Raw genomic sequence first — 21,376 nt, forward strand, 5'->3', positions numbered from 1 at the left:
CCAGGCCAGCTTCTGGATGTTAGGGACTACTATTTTTACTGTTCTGAAGGAAAGCCGTTTTTAAATATAAATAATCCTTTGGGGTGAAAAATTTTAGATTTACAGAAAAGTTGAAAAGACATTCAAAGAACATTGATGTCCTTTCCCTTGTAGGTTAATTAAGCCTTTAGTACTTAATTAATAGGGGAAATAGGGAAGATGTTTCTGCTAGAATTTTGGCAGGGGCTACTGTTTCTCTCTCGCAGCAAGTACCAAGAGTGATCTTTCTAAGGATCCTCCCAGATCTTTTATTGTGGGCATCTAGTGGGGTTCCTGGAGGAAAAGCTCATGAGATGGTTTGAAACTCTTGAGACTTTATACTCTCCTGGTAGCCCACTCTCAGCCTTTAGAAATTTCTTGAAATTTTCTAATTTAACCTTCTTAATGGCTTACATGGCATTCAGGCAGTTTCTGTCCCATGTAAGCAAACGTTCAGGTCCTCTTTCTACCTATAAGCAACTGTCTTTCACTAAATTTTGTGTTTGAAGTTTTCCATGAGACCTCAATTCTCTGACAGGTTCCAAAATAAATCATTAATTTTCAGTTTTCCCACCTCTTCTTGTTTTCTGAGTAGGTGTGAATGAAAAATATTGCCTGCCATATCAGTAAATAAAGGGTGTTGCAGCCATTAAGCCATCATATTACAGCCTCCCTGATGGTGAGCCCTGAGGGAACTCAGGATGGAAACATGATGCCCACCATCTATCAGTCAACTGCTGCAGCTGCCCCAATGGTGTACCCTGAGAAGACTCAGGATGAGAAAGCACAGGATACTGGACCCAGATATCTGAGGTGCTTTTCAAAGGAATGTTTTCAGTGAGCCAGGCCCTTGCATCTTCCCATACATAGAAAAGTGCTAAATTCCTTAACTTGAGATATCTGGTTTTCTTTAACTAATAGTAATCTTTCGATGTTCCAACTACCTGGTTTTTGTTGCAAAAACTCCTATATATCCTGGTCTTGCGTCTTCAGAGCAGTCTCTCAGAGTTATCTGAGATGCTGTGTCCCAGGCTTAAGTACTAAGTTTTGTCTTCTGAATAAAACATAATTCTCAACTTTTAGGTTGTGCATTTTTTTCCAGTCGACCTAAGAATGATGCTCCTTATAGCTCTTGGCATTTCTGAGCTCAAAGAAGCCCAGAAGTATTCAGTAAAGTCTTTTTAACAGATGGTGTCACATCAGTTGAATATCCATATGAAAGGAAATTTGATCCTTGACCCATATCAAGCTTCATATACATCCTTACACTGTCCATTGTTTGGGCCTCCTGAAGATACCAATGTCAGGCCACCTGTGTGTTCTTAAAAGTTCTACCAGCTTTTTCTTACTCCAGCAGAGTCCCTTTGCCTATTATTGCTCTGATCATTTGTCCACACAGATTCAGTACATAACTCTAGGGGCTATTGATCTCTGCTCACCAAGCAAACATGTCCTGCTATGAAATTTTGTTTCCTTAAACTTCTTTACATATACAGCTCTTTTGTGTCTTTTTAAATGCATGCTTTTTTCCAATTTGCTTATTTACTTACTTTTTATTTTATATTGGAGTATAGTTGATTAACAATATTGTGACAGTTTCAGGCATACAGCAAAGTGATTCAGTTATACATATACATGTATCTATTCTTTTTCAAATTATTTTCCCATTTAGGTTATTACATAATATTGAGCAGAGTTCCCTGTGTTATGCAGTAGGTCCTTGTTCATTATCCATTTTAAATATAACAGTGTGTACATGCCAAACCCACACTCCCTATCTCTTCCCCCCACCCTTACCCTCTGGTAACCATAAGTTTATTCTCTAAGTCTGTGAGGCTATTTCTGTTTTGTAAATAAGTTCATTTGTATCATTTCTTTTTAGATTCTGATATCATATGATATTTCTCTTTCTCTGTCTGACTTACTTTACTCAGTATGACAATCTCTAGGGTCATCCATGTTGCTGTAAATGGAATTATTTCATTCTTTTTAATGGCTGAGTAACATTCCATTGTATATATGTACCACATTTTCTTTATCCATTCCTCTTTCGACAGACATTTATGTTGCTTCCATGTCTTGACGATTATAAACAGTGCTGCAATGAACATTGGAGTGCATGTATCCTTCCAGACCATCATTTTCTCTGGATATATGCCCAGGAGTGTGATTGCAGGATCATATGGTAGCTCTATTTTTAGTTTTGTAAGGAACCTCCTTACCATTCTCCATAGTGGCTGTACCAATTTACATTCCCACCAACAGTGTAGGAGGGTTCCTTTCTTTCCACACCCTCTCCAGCATTTGTTGTTTGTGGATTTTTTGAAGATACCCATTCCGACAAGTGTGAGGTGATATCTCATTGTAGTTTTGATTTGCATTTCTCTAATAATTAGCAATGTTGAATATCTTTTCATGTGCTTCTTGGCCATCTGTGTGTCTTCTTTGGAGAAATGTGTATTTAGTTCTGCCCATTTTTTGATTGGGTTGTTTGTTTTGATGATTTACAAACAGCCACATGAGCTGTTTGTAAATTTTGAAGACTAATCCCTTGTCGGTCTCATCATTTGCAAATATTTTCTCCCATTCTGTGGGTTGTCTTTTCATTGTGTTTATGGTTTCCTTTGTTGTGGAAAAGCTTTTGTGGTTTTTTTTTAACCTTATCAAGTTTTTGTCTTAGTTGGTATAATTATCACAATGGTCTGTCATGATATTCCATGTCTTAAACAGAAGTGGCACACCTATTGTAGTTATTTAAATGGGATGCTCAGGAAAGGTGAATTGAGGACTGCCTGCCACAAGCCATTCCTAACTAGAGGCCCTCATGTTTATTTTTCTGAAATAAAATTGAAATAATATTCCACAAAACTTTTTGTAAACTTCATATCCCATGTACATGGACATATTTGAATATTTTAAATAATTTTTAACCATATATTTATTAATGCCTGAATGTTACAATACAGTATGAATGTACCATAATTCACTTAAACAACACCCTAATGATGTTCATTTACATTCTCTACTGGCGATAAGCAGGAAAACCTATGGGTTTAAGTATAGAAGATATAATTGGTTAGATAGTTTTTAAATGTACAGACATGTTTTTAACTATGCCTGAAGTTAACATTTTATGTTAGAAATTTTTGAAAGGACTAAATTGGTGTATTTGATGGAAAAATTCTTGGTCACTAAAATATAAGGAGATATAGATGAGATAGTAAGAAAAGACTACCACTATTTCCAAGTCCCAGGACCACAAAATTTGACTGAGCTGAAGATACAGGTAGAAACTGAGCAAGAAGGGGAGAAATTTAACATAAAACTGGAATGGATCAAGGTAAAATAACTAAGCAGAATCACGGTAAAATAACTGGGTCTTTATAAGACCAAATTGCATACTTCTGTTATTTTTAGAAGACATAGCCTGGAAGAGGGGGACCATTCCTCTCTTTGGTGGCATGTTTGAATTCATGGAAGTTGTTAGTCCTCATGGAAGTCTGCTGTCTTGACTGCTCTTCTTCCCTCTTCTGCTGCCAAAGATGGTCAGTTTACCCAGGGTTGGTTGAATGAGTATATTTAAAAAATCTTGGACACACAATATGTAATATTTTATTATTCCTATTAGAGTTGTAATGGATGTGCTGTACACAAAATTCTGATTAATCTCTGAATTTTTCCTTAAGATTAATTTCCAGAAGTTATGATGCCAGGTTACCTTCCCTTTACATATTGTCAAATTCAACTGAAGATTCTTCTTTTTATGATCAACTTCAAAAAGCTTCTACAAAATTAATTTTCCCCAAACTAGGCATAAGTTACAAGAAGATTACAAGAAAGGAAAATTATAGATTAGTCTATGTCATTAAAAATGGATGCAAAAACACATGTTAGAAAATAGAATCCAGAAATATATAAAAAGGATAATACATCACACTGGAAAACCTATCAGTGTGATTCCTATTTTCACAAAAAAAGAAAAATCATATGATAATCACAATAAGTACAGAAAAACAATTTGACTAATCCAATAGCCGTTCATGATTTATTTTTTAAAACTCTTTTAGAACTAAGGAATATAAAAAAATTAATTATTCTGATAAAGACTACATCCAAAAATCTACAGAAAAATCATAATTAATGGTGAATTACTGAAAGTGTTCTTCCTGAGACTTGGAATGGTAGGAGTGGCACAAGGATGGTCATTATCCCCACTTTTGTTCAATGATATACTGGCAATCCTACCTACTGAAATAAAACAAGAAAAATAAATTTTATTTTTAAAAAAGGAATTAAAATGTCTTCATTCATAGATGACATAATTATGTGCATATACAATTCAAAAGAACCTACAAGGTCTTAGAATATGTGAGTTTAACAAAGTCACAGAATACAGGGTCAATATATAAAGACCAATCATTTCAGCAAGCAACAGATGTTTTGGAAAAAATTGAAACCACACCATATACAATAGCATTAAAAAAGACCAAATACAAAGGAATTAGTATAATGAAAGATGTACAAGTAAACCACAGTAAACCACAAAGTATTATTCAGAGAAATTTAAGAATTTCCAAATAAATGCCATGTTCCTGGATTGGAAGAATCAATATTGTAAAGATGTAAATACTCCCCAAATTTTCTCTACAAATTCTATACAATTCCAATAAAAATTATAGCAGGTTTTTTTAGTGGAAATCAGTAAGACGATTCTAAAATGAACTTAGAAATACAATGACAAAGAACAAAGACAATCTTGAAGAATAAAAAAGCTGAAAGACTCATACTCATGTCAAACAAACTTTAAAATAAAGCCTGTTACAAGAGACAAAGAAGGACACTACATAATGATCAAGGGATCTATCAGAGAAGAAGATATAACAATTGTAAATATATATGCACCCAACATAGGAGCAACTCAATATATTAGACAAATACTAACAGCCATAAAGGGAGAAATTGATAGTAACACAATAATAGTGGGGGATTTTAACACTCCACTTTCATCAATGGACAGATCATCCAGACAGAAAATCAATAATGAAACACAGGCCTTAAATGACACATTAGACCAGATGGACTTAATTGACATTTATAGAGCATTCCATCCAAAAGCAACAGAATACACATTCTTCTCATGTGCACATGGAACATTCTCCAGGATTGACCACATGCTGGGCCACAAAGCAAGCCTCGCTAAGTTTAAGAAAATTGAAATCATATCAAGTATCTTTTCTGACTGCAAGGTTATGAGATTAGAACTCAACTAAAAGAAAAAAACTGTAAAATACACAAACACATGGAGGCTAAACAATATGCCACTAAACAACCAAGAGATCAGTGAAGAAATCAAAGAGGAAATCAAATAATACCTAGAGACAACTAAAAATGAAAGCATAATGATCCAAAACCAATGGGATGCAGCAAAAGCAGTTCTAAGAGGGAAGTTTATAGCAATACAATCTTACCTCAGGAGACAAGAAAAATTTCGTATAAACAACCTAAACTTACACCTAAAGCAACTAGAGAAAGAAGAACAAACAAAACCTAAAGTTAGTAGAAGGAAAGAAACCATAAAGATTGGAGCATAAATAAACGAAGTAAAGAGGAACAAATCAATAATAGCAAGATCTATGAAACTAAAAGTCAGTTCTTTGTGAAGATAAAATTGATAAACCTTTAGCCAGACATATCAGGAAAAAGAGGAAGAGGACTCAAATCAATGAAATTGATGTAGAATTTATTTAACCTGTGACTGTATCATCATTACAATAAAATGATTTTCCATAATTGAAAAAATATCTGTCTCCATCAAAATGCTGATTCACATTTTTATTAATACTGAGTAAAATTTATGAATTAACTTAAGGGGAAATCAGTATTTTCTTATGTTGAATAATCTTATCCAAGAACAAATGAAAACTTTTATTTCTTTGAGTTTACTTTGTTTCTTTTACAGGCATTAAGAATTTTTTCTCAACAGATATTAGTGTTTGTATAAAAGCTATTAAGATCTTATGGTAATTTACTATTCTGTTTATTGTATTGAACTCTCTTTTTGTTTGAGTAAACCTTATCATTAATTCTGTTGGATTTTTCAGTTATACGAACATACCATCTGTAAATAGAGGTAGTGTTAATTCTTTCTGAGTTTTTATACCTCATATTGATCTCTAATTGATTTATCTAGTTGCATCAGTTAGCACCTCCAGGACAGTGATGAATATCGGTGGAGATAGTGTGCATCCTTGGATTTGTCCTGATCTCTTAAAGTGTTTTTTATGAGTTTCATTTTTATTCATTTATTAATTTTTAGATTCCACATATAAGAGATATCATATGGTATTTTTCTTTGTCTGACTTATTTCACTTAGCATAATGCTCTTGATGTCCATCCATGTTGTCACTAACGGCAAGATTTCCTTCTTTTTTATGGCTGAATAATATTCGAATGTATATATATACCACAGTGTCTTTATCCATTTGTCCATCAATGAATACTTAGGTTGTTTCCATATCTTGGATTAATGTAAAATGCATGCTGTCTTACCATTAAGAAAGTTGATGGAATTCGTGTGAAGATAGTGTGTGTGTGTGTGTGTGTGTGTGTGTAATATACAATATTCATAAGTGTTAGCCTGTACTATTCTTTTTGGTACTGTCTTATCCAGTTTAAGTATCAATGTTTTAGTTGCCTCACAAAACAGTTATGAAGTTTCCTTCATTTTCAATACTCTGGAAGAGTTTCTGGAGCACTGGGACTATCTGGTCTTTGAATATTAGGAGATTGCTCCTTTGAAACCATCTAGACCTGGTGCTTTTAGTGGGTTAGTTATAATTTTCCTTTTTTTCTTTCTATGGAAATTGGTCTGTTTAATCTGTCTATCTCTAATAGGTTCAACTTTGATAAACATTGCTTTCCTATGGAATTATACATTTCATCTAGGTTTCAATTTCATATGCATAGAGCAACAGAAAGAAATACTTTATTATTTTTTAAAGTATTCCTGTTTCAATAGATATTATCCCTTATACTACTTTAGATTGTATATTTGTAATTTCTATGTTTTTATTAATTAAGTTAGCTAGCATGTTGTCTATTTTGTGATTTTTCCCAAAAATCTATTATTTTATTAACTAGATCAAACATTTATCTCTCCTTTAACTCATTATTTTCTCTTGTCATCTTTGCTTTTCCTTCTTTGGCTTTCTTTTGGTTATTTTGCTGCTCTTTTTCTAGCTTTTTGATGTAGGTCATTTAATTAATTTATTTTCCTTCCTTCATTTTAATTGATGAAATGTCTAAGACTATGAATTTTTTTCTCTGATCACTGTTTTAAATGTATGCCACACATTCCTGTATTCGGTGTTTTCATTGTCATTAGTTTAGAAATCCTATAATTTTTCTTTATATTCCCCATGTTACCACAGAGTTTTTAAAATAGACTTTTAAAAAATTCCAGGTGGAAAGCCCTGTGTGCTTTCATATTTTCTTTATAATTTGTAGTCTTATTATACTGTAATCAGGTAACGTAGTCTGTAATACTTCTACTTTAAGGAATGAGATAAAGTTTTATTTGTAAGCTAATGACAAAGATTTTAAGACAAGTCCAGACAGCCAAAAGTAGTTTTAAAGTATATATATATGTGTACATACAGGCTATACGTGATAAAAGTTGAAAATAATTTTATTTTTTACCATTAGCATGAACTTCTGTTCATCAAAAGCTACTATTCAGAGAATGAAAAAGCAAGTCACAGAATATTATGCATGGTTGCAACGCATGTCTGCAAAAATGTTATCTTGCTTATTATATGTAAAGAACACTAAAAATCAATTTAAAAACAGGACAGATAAATCAATAGAAAAAATGGCAAAAGTATGGAATAGGTACTTCTCAAAACAAGATTCCAAATTACTAAAAATTATATGACAAGGTGCTTGATATCATTAAGCATGAGGGAATTAAACCTACATGACTATGGCACATCCTATGTGCCAACATTTTTTTAATTGAAGTATAGTGGATTTGCAATATTGTGCTGTAAATCAGGTGTACCGCATATAATATGGGGGGTATTGCACATTATTTTCATTTACAGGTTATTAAAAGATAATTGGGTAAACTCCCTGTGCTATACAGTAAATCTCGTTGCTTATCTATTTTTTTTAATGTGTTTTTTTTTAACTTTGGGTTTATTTATTTATTTACTTATTTATTTATGGCTGTGTTGGGTCTTCGTTTCTGTGCGAGGGCTTTCTCTAGTTGTGGCAAGCGGGGGCCACTCTTCATCGCGGTGCGTGGGCCTCTCACTGTCGTGGCCTCTCTTGTTGCGGAGCACAGGCTCCAGACGCGCAGCCTCAGCAATTGTGGCTCACGGGGCCAGTTGCTCTGCGGCATGTGGGATCCTCCCAGATCAGGGCTCGAACCCGTGTTCCCTGCATTGGCAGGCAGACTCTCAACCACTGCACCACCAGGGAAGCCCCGCTTATCTATTTTATGTATAGTAGTTTGGATCTGCTAATCCTATGTTCCTAATTTGTCCCTTCCCCTGTCCCTTTCCCGTTTGAAACCATAAGTTTGTTTTCCATGTCTGTGAGTCAGTTTCTGTTTTGTATATAGAATCATTTGTATTGTTTTTTAGATTTCACATATCGTATAGTATTTGTTTTTCTCTGTCTAACATATCACTAAGCATAATATGGCTGAGTAATATTCCTTTGTATATACATACCACATCTTCTTAGGCTAATAGTCTGTTGGTGGGCACTTGGGTTTCTTCCATGTCTTGGCTACTGTAAATAGTGCTGTAATGAACATTGGGGTGCATGCACCCTTTCAAATTAGAGTTTTCTTTTTTCCCAGATATACACACAGAAATGGAATTGCTGGATAAAATGGTAGCTCTATTTTTAGGTTTTTAAGGAACTTCCATACTGTTTTCCATAGTGGCTGCACCAATGTACATTTCCACCAACAATGTATGAGGGTTCACTTTTCTCCCCACCCGCTCCATCATTTATTATTTGTAGACTTTCAGATGATGGCCATTCTGACCAGTGTAAGGTGATACCTCACTCTGGTTTTGACTTGCTTTCTCTAATAATTAGTGATGTTGTGCACTTTTTCATGTGTCTGTTACCCATCTGTCTTCTTTGGAAAAATATCTATTTAGGACATCTGCTCACTTTTTTCTTGGGTTTTTTGTTTTTGTTTTTGTTTTTGATATTGAGTTGTATGAGCTGTTTGTACATTTTGGAAATTAAGCCCATGTTGGTCACATCGTTTCCAAACATTTTTTCCCAGTCTGTATGTTGTCTTTTCATTTTGGATATGGTTTCCTTTGCTGTGCAAAAGCTTGTACGTTTGATTAGGTCCCATTTAGTCATTTTTGCTTTTATTTCTTTTGCCTTGGGAGGCTGATCTAAGAAAATATTGATACAATTTATGTCATGAAAGTTTTGTCTACATTCTCTTCTAGGAGTTTTATGGTGTCAAGTCTTAGATTTAGGTTTTAAACCATTTTGAATTTATTTTTGTATATGGTGTGAGGGAATATTCTAATTTTATTGTTTTACATGTGGCTGTCCAGCTTTCTCAACACCACCTGTTGAAGAGACTGTCTTCTCTCCATTGCATATTCTTGTCTCTTTTGTACTAGATTAATTGACTTTAGATGCATGGGTCTATTTCTGGGCTTTCTATTATATTTCATTGATCTATGTGTCTGTTTTTGTGCCAATACCACACTGTTTTGATTGCTATAGCATTGTAGTATAATCTGAAGTCTGGAAGGGCTATACCTCCAGCTTCATTCTTTATTCTCTGGATTGCTTTGACAATTCTGGGTCTTTTCTGGTTCCATATGAATTTCAGTATTATTTGTTCTAGTTCTAGTTCTGTGAAAAATGTCACAGATAGGGATTGCATTAAATCTGTAGATTACTTTGGGTAGCATGGTCATTTTAATAATATTAATTCTTCCAATCCAAGAGAACATGATAACTTTCCATTTCCTTGAGTCATCTTCAATTTTCTTTATCTATGTTTTATAGTTTTCAGTGTATAGGTCTTTCCTATGTGCCAACTTGAATGACTCAAAAGAAAAAATGGCAAATTTTAATGAGATTATGAGAAAATTTGAACTGTAATACACAGCTGAAGAGAGTGTAAATTGATATGGCTATTTTGGAAATCTCTTTGGTAGCATATAGTAAAGCTGAACATATGTGGTGTCCTATGACATAGCACTTCCACCTGTGGGTACATACTTAAGGAAATCAATATACATGAGTATAATTATCAACAAAAATATGTACAAAATTGTCCATACAACACAATATGTAATATCCTAGATGAAAAATTACCCAAATGTCCATAATGACTACAATTAATGAATAAATTATTCTCTATTCATATGATGGAGTATAATGACTGAATAAGTACTAGACCCAAGAGCACGGATAAAACACAGGAAAATGATGTTGATTGAAAGAAGCTAAACACAAAAGACTCTACACCATATGATTCCATTTAAATAAATTTAAATCAGACAAATCTAAACCATGCTGCTGAAGGTGGGGATTTTGGTTACTTTTGCAGAAAAATGATCAGGATTACTGGAAAGTGGCACAGAGGGCCTTGTAGGGAGTTATATAATATATCAATACTACTATTTGATCTGAGTGGGGTTTACAAAGGTATGTTCACTTTGTGAAATTTTATGGAGCAGTACACTCATAATTTCTATACTTTGCCATATGTTTATTATACCTTAATGAATAAGTGTATGTGAAGAAACTGGGAGATGGAGGAGCATATAGCAGGAAGTACAATGGGGTTATCCACCTGACAGTTGATCTTCCAGAGCAGGGAATTTCCCTACTCTACCAAAATTTAAATATGCTATTAAAAATAATTGTGGTTTCAAATCTGTATTGTTTTTGAAATTATTTTTCTTTAACCTTGGAGGAATCTTCCAAGAACTACTATCTCCTCAGTTAAGAAGAGATTCAGTTAGATTCCATATATGTGTGTTAGCATACGTTATTTGTTTTTCTCTTTCTGACTGACTTCACTCTGTATGACAGACTCTAGGTCCATCCACCTCACTACAAATAACTCAATTTCGTTTCTTTTTATGGCTGAGTAATATTCCATTGTATATATGTGCCACATCTTCTTTTCCATTCATCTAAGAAATCGTTAACCAAAGATTCACCTCTTTCTTGCTTCCTTTCCTTTATCTTATCATAATCTAATAAAATGAAGTCTAATAATTTTTTATTTGAATAGCATGCATGGTATAAGATCATCATTGTAAAATCATTTCTGTAGGTTAGCTTCCTTTCTGGCTATCCACCTTTTAACCTATCAATTTATTTCATAAGTGAAAAGAAAGATGTTTGGATGTAATGATTTTGAACCATTGTCAGAACTAGCTAATTCTGAATGTTGCAATTTGATATAATTTATTGTATCTGCTTTCATATTTTCTTGTAGAGCTTGATTTCTTAACAATGGCCATGTTTTAATAAATTTATGAAGTAGTTATCCTTCATTTATTAATTTACGTAAAGCTTGACCTGTTATATCTTGTAAATATAGCTGTATGTTTTCAACCAAACCATGTGATCTACTTACACTATGATTATAAGATGTTAAGTAGTCAAGATTTATATGCTAAATTTTGTTGTTTATTTTCTAATGAAAATTCACTTTTGTGAATTCACATTTGCTTTTCTCAAAAGGCCCACATTTTAAACTTTCCAGAGTTGATTTGAGATTTTTAACAGCAAAATCAATTTTTACACATGACCTACTTTTTCTATGATCAAATCATTTTCTATCCGTGGTTCTAGGTCACTGGACATGGAGCCAGACATCTCTTTCCACTACTCACTCCAGAGAAAGCCCCCTTCTCCCAAGCCCTTTGTTCACTCTTCCCTTAGAGGGAAGACTGATGTGATGGGCCAGATTCTAGAGCACTGTGAGCAGTACCAATGTGCACTGGGACAGGATACCCATGCGTGGAGGACATGTCCATGCCCTCTCTTTCTTACAATACTAAGAGGTAGGTAAGCTGAGCCACTGCCTACCCGTGAAGGCTGGGAGCTGCCACATCACTCTCTCCTCCTTTCTTCTCACTGGAGATTTGGGGCTCTGTCATCCTTGCACATTAGGGATCAGCTGGTGGTAAGAGGTAGAATTAGAGTCTAGGAGATCCTGCTTCATTCTTGAGTCCAAGCCTGTGCTTCACCCCAACTCCACCAGAAGGCGCTTCACTGAGGGGCTCTGAGAACTGGCCCAGTGAAGGATATTCCAGATTCCTGTGTGTCTGTCTCCTTTAGGGAAAGCCCTGGGAGAGGGCAGAGCTGCTGTGTTGGGTAGGAGGAGGGCATTGTTGTATCGCTGAACAAATACTGGCCCCATACTGTCAGATTCTCACCAGTAACTCCACACCTTCACGTCTCTCACTCCACTGCAGATGGTGAACACACTCACCCAAATGTCATAACCCACATTGAAATGTCACAGGTACCCATTCAAAAAGACATGCCCTCAGGTGTTGCCATGCTCTCAGCCAGAGGCCAGCACTTGGCGTTTGCAGACATGGTGGTGGACACAACTCATGGAATGATAAGGTAAATGTCTGTTGATAGGTTAAAGCCTCCTGAATTCCAGTGGTTCCACCACACCTGCTTTCCATCAGGGTCTCATGCACCAATGTCAGGTACCATGAAGCCAGTGTTCCCGTTCTTAAACTGGTCCCACTCTAACACGTTGTCCTTGTTTAGACCTCATGTTATCTCTCAGCACTTTGGCCTTGACATTTAGACTATCCAAATTGTAAACACTTTTCTTGACCAACTCACTGGCTTCTGATATATCTCAGTTAGAATTGGCTGCTTCTGGTCATCTTCAGTAACTAATCGGACATATGTAACTAATTATTGTCTCTCTTTTCACACAATGTTATTTTTCTCACATTTTACGATTACTTTGAGATAGACAACACATATCACTACTGCTCTTTTAAGAAACCCCTTTCGGCTGTCACTAAGGTGCATATTTTTAAATTTCTTCTTTCTTAGAGGTTTCCCAGTGTCACTACCACTTACTAATATATATGTTTTTTCATTGCACAAAAATCTCACACTCCCAGGTCCATGCCAGCTATGAATAGAGTCAAAATGGAATGAGAAAAATTTCTGCTGGGTGATCAGTTTCCAAATATGCCTCCACACGAGCAGGTGGAGTCTCTTCTATAGTCTCTATAATCCATCTAAACTGCATGTTCCAAAACTGTTTCTCCAACACTGGAAAATCAATTCTCTGTTCCCATAGGCTTTAGTCATGCCCACATTCCTCTGCCATCCCAAAATAAATTCACTACTGAGATCACACCCATATCACATGGTGCTATCATTCAAATTGAACCCTAGTGGAAAAAAAATAGTTATACACGAAGTAAACCCTAATGCATGTTTAGGAAAGGGGAATGAAAGTCGTCATGGCAAAGTTAAGATTGATGTGATAAAGTGGTTTCAGGATGGGAGACGCTTTTTTATTTCAGTTCATCTGAATATTAAATATCTTGGATAAAAGACTCAGTAACAGACAATATTAATACTGGATCACGGTGGATTATAACACAACACATTACTTGAGAAACATTAGCAAAATTTGCAACTTATTTTTTAACATTCACCTTGGTGTTTAATGATCATAGTTGACCACATTTATTTGTGCCAAGGGACTAACTTTTTCCATAGCTCCTGAATGTAAGTACCCTATTTAGTAGATTTATTTTTATCTAACAAATTAAAAATACCAGCATGAGTAATTTTGCTAACAGAGAGGATTAGATAGCATCCCACTATCCCAAAAAGGGGAATGTGTATTTCATCATGAAATATTTAAAGAATTTCCAAGAAGAACTTTTAGCAATGACAAATGCAGCCATTTATACTATTCACTATGTGAGAGAGGAGGTCTCCATAACTCTTGTCTGTCCTTTTTTAATTTATTTAATTACTTTCAACTGGGGCATTTTTTTGTAGTAGCAAAAGGTTTTTTTATTTTTTTTAATTAAGTATTGTTGATGTACAGTATTATATTTTACAGGTGTACAATATAGTGATTCACAATTTGTATAGGTTATATTCCATCTATAGTTATTATAAAATATTGGCTATATTCCCTGTGTTGTATAATATATCCTTGTAACTTATTTTATACATAATAGTTTGTACCTCTTAATCCTCTACCCCTATATTGCTCCTCCTCCCTTCCTTCTCCCCACTGGTAGCCACTAGTTTGTTCTCTATATCTGTGAGTTCATTTCTTTTTTGTTATATTCTCCAGTTTGTTGTATTTTTTAGATTCCACACATAAGTGATATCATACAGTATTTGTCTTTCTCTGACTTATTTCACTTAGCATAATACCCTCCAAGTACATCCATGTTGTTGCAAGTGGCAAAAATTCATTCTTTTTTATGGATGAGTAATATTCCATTGTAAACATATACCACATCTTCCTTGTCCATTCATCTGTTGATGGACTCTTAGGTTGCTTCCATATCTTGGCAATTGTAAATAATGTTGCTATGAATATTGGGGTGCATATATCTTTCTAAATTACTGTTTTTGTTTTTGTTTTTGTTTTTCAGATATATAGCCAGGAGTGGAATTGCCGGGTCATATGGTGGTTCTATTTTTAGTTTTTTGAGAAACCTCCATACTGTTTTCCACAGTGGCTTCACCAACTTACATTCCCACCAATAGCATATGATGGTTCCCTTTTCTCTATATCTTCGCTAACATTTGTTATTTGTGTTCCTTTTGATGATAACCATTCTGACAGGTGTGAGGTAATATCTCACTGTGGTTTTGATTTCCATTTCCCTGATGATTAGCTAGAAGACATGGACAAATTTTTAAGACTGAACCAGGAAGAAACAGAAAATATGAACAGACACATTACCAGTAATGAAATTGAATCAGTAATCTAAAAACTCCCAGCAAACAAAAGTCCAGGACTAGATGGCTTCACAAGTGAATTCTACCAAACATTTAGTAAAGAGTTAACACCTACCCTTGTCAAACTATTCCAAAAAATTCCTAAGGAAGGAACACTTCTGAACTCATTTTTTTTTCACTTCTTTCTCTTTTTTTATTGGAATATACTTGATTTACAATGTTGTGTTAGTTTCAGGTATACAGCAAAATGATTCAGTTATACATACATTTTTTTTCAGATTCTTTTCCCTTACAGGTTATTACAAAATATTGAGTATAGTTCCCTGTGCTATACAGTAGGGCCTTGTTGGTTATCTATTTTATATATAGTAGTGTGTATATGTTAATCCCAAACTCCTAATTTATCCCTCCCCACCCCCTTTCCCTTTTGGTAACCATGAGTTTATTTTCTATGTCTGTGGGCCTATTTCTGTTTTAGATATAAATTCATTTGTATCATTTTTCTAGATTACACATATAAGTGATATCATATGACATTTGTCTTTCTCTGTCTAGCTTACTTCACTTAGTATGATAATCTCTCGGTCCATCCATGTTGCTGCAAATAGCATTATTTCATTCTTTTTTATGGCTGAGTAATATTCCATTGTATAAATATACCACATCTTCTTTATTCATTCATCTGTTGATGGACATTTAGGTTGCTTCTGTGTCTTAGCTATTGTAAATAGTGCTGCAATGAACATTGGGGTGCATTATCTTTTTGAATTATGTTTTTCTCCAGATATATGCTCAGGAGTGGGATTGCAAGATCATTCTATGAGGACAGCATCACAATGATACCAAATCCAGACAAAGATATCACACACAAAAAAGAAAATTACAGGCCACTATCATTGATAAACATAGAGGCAAAAATCTTCAAAAACAACTATTAGCAAACTGAAACCAACAATACATTAAAAGCATCATACACCATCAAGTGGGATTTGTCCCAAGTATATAAGGATTTTTCAATACCCGCAAATCAATCAATGTGATAAACCCCATTAACAAAGTGAAGAATAAAAACCATATGATGATCTCAGCAGATGCAGAAAAAGCTGTTGACAAAAATTCAACATCTATTTATGATAAAAAGTCTCAACAAAGTTGACATAGAGGGAACATACCTCAACATAATAAAGGCCATATATGACAAACCCACATCTAACATTATACTTAATGGTGAAAAGTTGAAAGCATTTCCTCTAAGATCAGGAACAAGACAAGGATGCCCACTCTTGTCATTTTATTCAACATAGTATTGGAAGTCCTTACCATGGCAATCAGACAAGAAAAAGAAATAGAAGGAATCCAAATTGGAAAGGAAGGAGTAAAATTGTCTATTCTTTATAGCTCTTCCATTAGGAATTTTCTAAAAACGTACTCCTGTCAAAATACTTTGAACTATCAACTACGTGATAAAGTTAAAACTGCTTGGCATGTGACTTTTTAAAAAATGGACTTGATATGTTAGAGAAGTTTTAGTTTCATAGCAAAATTGAGTGGAAAGTACAGAGATTTCCCACTTATTCCCTGACCCCACACATGCATAGCCTCCCCATTATTAACATCCCACATCAGAGTGGTACATTTGTTATACTTGATATATGTATATTGACACATTAGGGTTAACTCTTGGTATAGTACATTCTATGGGTTTTGGCAAATGTATAATGATATGTATCTACCATTATAGTATCACACAGAGTAGTTTCACTCCCCTAAAGTCATATGTGCTCCAGCTATCTAACCCTCCCTCATTCGTAACCCCTGCCAAACACTGATCTTTTTATTTTCTCCGTAGTATTGCCTTTGCCAGAATGTCATGTAGTTGGATCATATGGTATATAGCATTTTCAGATTGGCCTCTTTCACTTAGTGAAATGCATTTAAGATTTACCCATGTCGTTTCATGGCTTGTTAGCTCATTTCTTTTTAGCACAGACTATCATTCCATTGTCTGGATGTACCAAAGTTTTCTTTAATCTGTTTACCTACTGAAGGATATTTGATTCTTTCCAAGTTTTGGCAAATATGACTAAAGCTATTATGAATATCCGTGTGCAGATTTTTGTGTGAACATAAGTTTTCAACTCTTTGGGATAAAAGTGAGGAACATGATTGATGGATCAGAGTAGGTCTTATTTTGTAAGAAACTGCCAAACTCTCTTCCAAAGTGGTTGTACAATTGTGTATTCCCACAAGCAATGTATGAGAGTTCCTGTTGCTCCACATCATTGCCAGTATTTAGTGTTCTCAGCGGTCAGGATTTTGGCCATTCTAATAACTATGTATTGGTATCTCACTGATATTTTCTTTTTCTTTTTCATTGATATTTTCATTTGCATTTCCCTGATAACATCTGACTGAGCATCTTTTCATAGGCTTACTTGCCATCTGAATATCTTATTGGGTTAGGTATTTGTTAAACTTTTTGGTCCATTTTCTAACTGGGTCGTTTGATTTCTTACTGTTGAGTTTTAAGAGTTCTTTGGCTTGGACCTTCAAGATGGAAGAGGAGTAAGACGTGGAGTAAGACGTTCCTCCCCACAAATACATCAAATATACATCTACATGTGGAACAACTCCTACAGAACACCTACTGAACGCTGGCAGAAGACCTCACACTTCCCAAAAGGCAAGAAACTACCCACGTACCTGGGAAGGGCAAAAGAAAAAACAGAGACCAAAAAATAGGCATGGGACCTGCACCTTGGGGAGGGAGCTGTGAAGGAGGAAAGGTTTCCACATACTAAGAAGCCCCTTCACTGGTGGAAACAGGGGTGGGTGGGGGGCGAATCTTCAGAGCCACAGAGGAGAGCACAGGAACAGGGGTGCAGAGGGCAAAGCAGAGAGATTTCTGCACAGAGGATCTATGCTGACCAGCACTCACCAGCTGAGACGCTTGTCTGCTCACTCACTGGGGCGTGTGGGGGCTGGGAGCAGACGCTCAGGCTTCGGAGGTCAGAACCCAGGGAGAGAACTGGGGTTGGCTGCGTGAACACAGCCTGAAGGGGGCTAGTGCACCACAGCTAGCCGGGAGAGGGTCCAGGAAAACGTCGGAAACTACCTAAGAGGCAAGAGACCATTGTCTCAGGGTCCGTGAGGAGAGAGGATTCAGAGCACCACCAAAATGAGCTCCAGAGACAGGCGCGAGCCACGGCTATCACCACAGGCACCTGAGACAGGCATGGAACGCTAAGGCTGCTGCTGCAGCCACCAAGAATCCTGTGTGCAAGCACAGGTCACTCTCCACACCTCCCCTCCTGGGAGCCTGTGCAGCCTGTCACTGCCATAGTCCCCTGATCCACAGACAACTTCCCTGGGAGAACACACGGCCTGCCTCAGGCTGTTGCAACGTCATGTCAGCCTCTGCCACCGCAGGCTTGCCCCACATTCCGTACCCCACCCGCCCCCACGGCCTGAGTGAGCCAGAGCCCCCTAATCAGCTGCTACTTTAACCCCATCATGTCTGGGCAGGGAACAGAAGCCCTCAGGTGACCTACAGGCAGATGCAGGGCCATAACCAAAGCTAAATCCAAGGAGCTGTGCAAACAAAGTAGAGAAAGGGAAATTTCTCCAGCAGCCTCAGGAGCAGCAGATTAAATCTCCACAATCAACTTCATGTACCCTGAATCTCTGGAATACCTGAATAGAAAAAGAATCATCCCAAAACTGAGGTGGTGGACTTTGGGAACAACTGTAGATTTGGGGTTGGCTTTCTGCATCTAATTTTTCCTGGTTTTATGTTCAACTTAGTTTAGTATTTAGAGCTTATTATTATTGGTAGATTTGCTTATTGATTTGGTTGCTCTCTTCCTTTTTTTCTTTTTGTGAGTGTGTATGTGTATGCTTCTTTGTGTGATTTGGTCTGCATAGCTTTGCTTTTACTGGGGTTGTGACTGTCCTTTTTTTTTTCTTTTTTTTTCAGTATAGTTTTTAGCACTTGTTAAACCTGGTGGATTTGTTTTTTGGACTGCTTGCCCTCTTCTTTCTTTTGTTATTTCTTTCTTTCTTTTATTTCTTATTTACTTTTTTATTTTTTTTACTTTTAATAATATTTTTTATTTTTTTATTTTAATACCTTTATTTTATTTTTTTTCTTTCTTTCATTCTTTCTTTCATTCTTTCTTTCTTTCTTTCTTTCTTTTATTCTCCCTTTTCTTCTGAACTGTGTGGCTCACAGGGTCTTGGTATTCCAGCCGGGTGTGCCTCTGAGGTGGGAGAGCCGAGTTCAGAACATTGGTCCACCAGACACCTCCCAGCTCCACCTAATATCAAATGGCAAAACCTCTCACAGAGATCTCAATCTCAACTCTAAGGCCCAGCTCCACTCAACGACCAGAAAGCTACAGTACTGAACAACCTATGCCAAACAACTAGCAAGACAGGAACACAACCCCACCCATTACCAGAGAGGCTGCTAAAATCATACTAAGTTCACAGACACCCCAAAACACACCACCTGACAAGGTCCTGCCCACCAAAAAGACAATATCCAGCCTCATCCACCAGAAGACCAGCACCACTCCCCTCCACCAGGAAGCTTACACTACCCACTGAACCAAACTTACCCACTGGGGGAAGGCACCAAAAACAACAGGAACTAAGAACCTGCAGCCTGCAAAAAGGAGACCCCAAGCACAGTAAGTTAAGCAAAATGAGAAGACAGGGAAATACACAGCAGATGAAGGAGCAAGGTAAAAAACCACCAGACCAAATAAATGAAGAGGAAATAAGCAGTCTACCAGAAAAAGAATTCAGAGTAATGATAGTAAAGATGATACAAAATCTTGGAAATAGAATGGAGAAAATACAAAAAACGTTTAACAAGGAACTAGAAGAACTAAAGAGCAAACAAACAATGGTGAACAACACAGTAAATGAAACTAAAAATTCTCTAGAAGGAATCAATAGCAGAATAACTGAGGCAGAAGAACTGATGAGTGACCTGGAAGATAAAAGACTGGAAATAACTACCACAGACCACAATAAAGAAAACAGAATGAAAAGAATTCAGGACACACTCAGAGACTTCTGGGACACCATTAAACACAACAATATTCGAATTATAGGGGTCCCAGAAGAAGAAGAGAAAAAGAAAGGGACTGAGAAAATAAAGAGATTATATTTGAAAACTTCCCTAATATGGGAAAAGAAATAATCAAGTCCAGGAAGCACAGAGAGTCCCATACAGAATAAATCCAAGTAGAAACATGCCAAGACACATATGAATCAAACTACCAAAAATTAAATACAAATAAAAAAACATAAAGAGCAGCAAGGGAAAAACAACAAATAACATACAAGGGAATCCTCATAAGGTAAACAACTGATCTTTCAGCAGAAACTCTGCAAGCCACAAGGGAATGGAAAGAAATATTTAAAGTGAGGAAAGGGAAAAACCTACAACCAAGATTACTCTACCCAGCAAGGATCTCATTCAGATTCGATGGAGAAATCAAAACCTTTAGAGACAATCAAAAGGTAAAAGAATTCAGCACCACCAAACCAGCTTTACAACAAATGCTAAATACACTTTTCTAGGCAGGTAACACAAGTGAAGGCAAAGGCCTACAATAACAAACCCAAAACAATTAAGAAAATGGTAACAGGAACATGCATACCGATAACTACCTTAAATGTAAATGGATTAAATGCTCCAACAAAAGACATCCACTGGCTGAATGGATACAAAAACAAGACTCGTATATACGCTGTCTAAAAGAGACCCACTTCAGACCTAGGGACACATACAGACTGAAAGTGAGGGGATGGAAAAAGATATTCCATGCAAATGGAAATCAAAAGGAAGGTGGAGTAACAATTCTCATATCAGACAAAATAGACTTTAAAATAAAGCCTATTACAAGAGACAAAGAAGGACACTACATAATGATCAAGGGATTGACCCAAGAAGAACATATAACAATTGTAAATATTTATGCACCCAACATAGGAGCACCTAAATACATAAGGCAAATATTAACAGCCATAAAAGGGGAAATCGACAGTAACACAATCATACTATGGGACTTTAACACCCCACTTTCACCAATGGACACATCATCCAAAATGAAAATAAATAAGGAAACAAAAGCTCTAAATGATACATTAACCAAGATGGACTTAATTGATAGTTATAGGACATTCCATCCAAAAACAACAGAATACACTTTCTTCTCAAGTGCTCATGGAACATTCTCCAAGATAGATCATATCTTGGGTCACAGGTCAAGCCTTGGTAAATTTAAGAAAATTGAAATCGTACCAGGTATCTTTTCTGACAACAATGCTAAGAGACTAGATATCAATCACAGGGAAAAA

The sequence above is a fragment of the Balaenoptera musculus genome, chromosome X (genome assembly GCF_009873245.2).
Source record: "Balaenoptera musculus isolate JJ_BM4_2016_0621 chromosome X, mBalMus1.pri.v3, whole genome shotgun sequence".
Classification (NCBI taxonomy): Eukaryota; Metazoa; Chordata; class Mammalia; order Artiodactyla; family Balaenopteridae; genus Balaenoptera; species Balaenoptera musculus.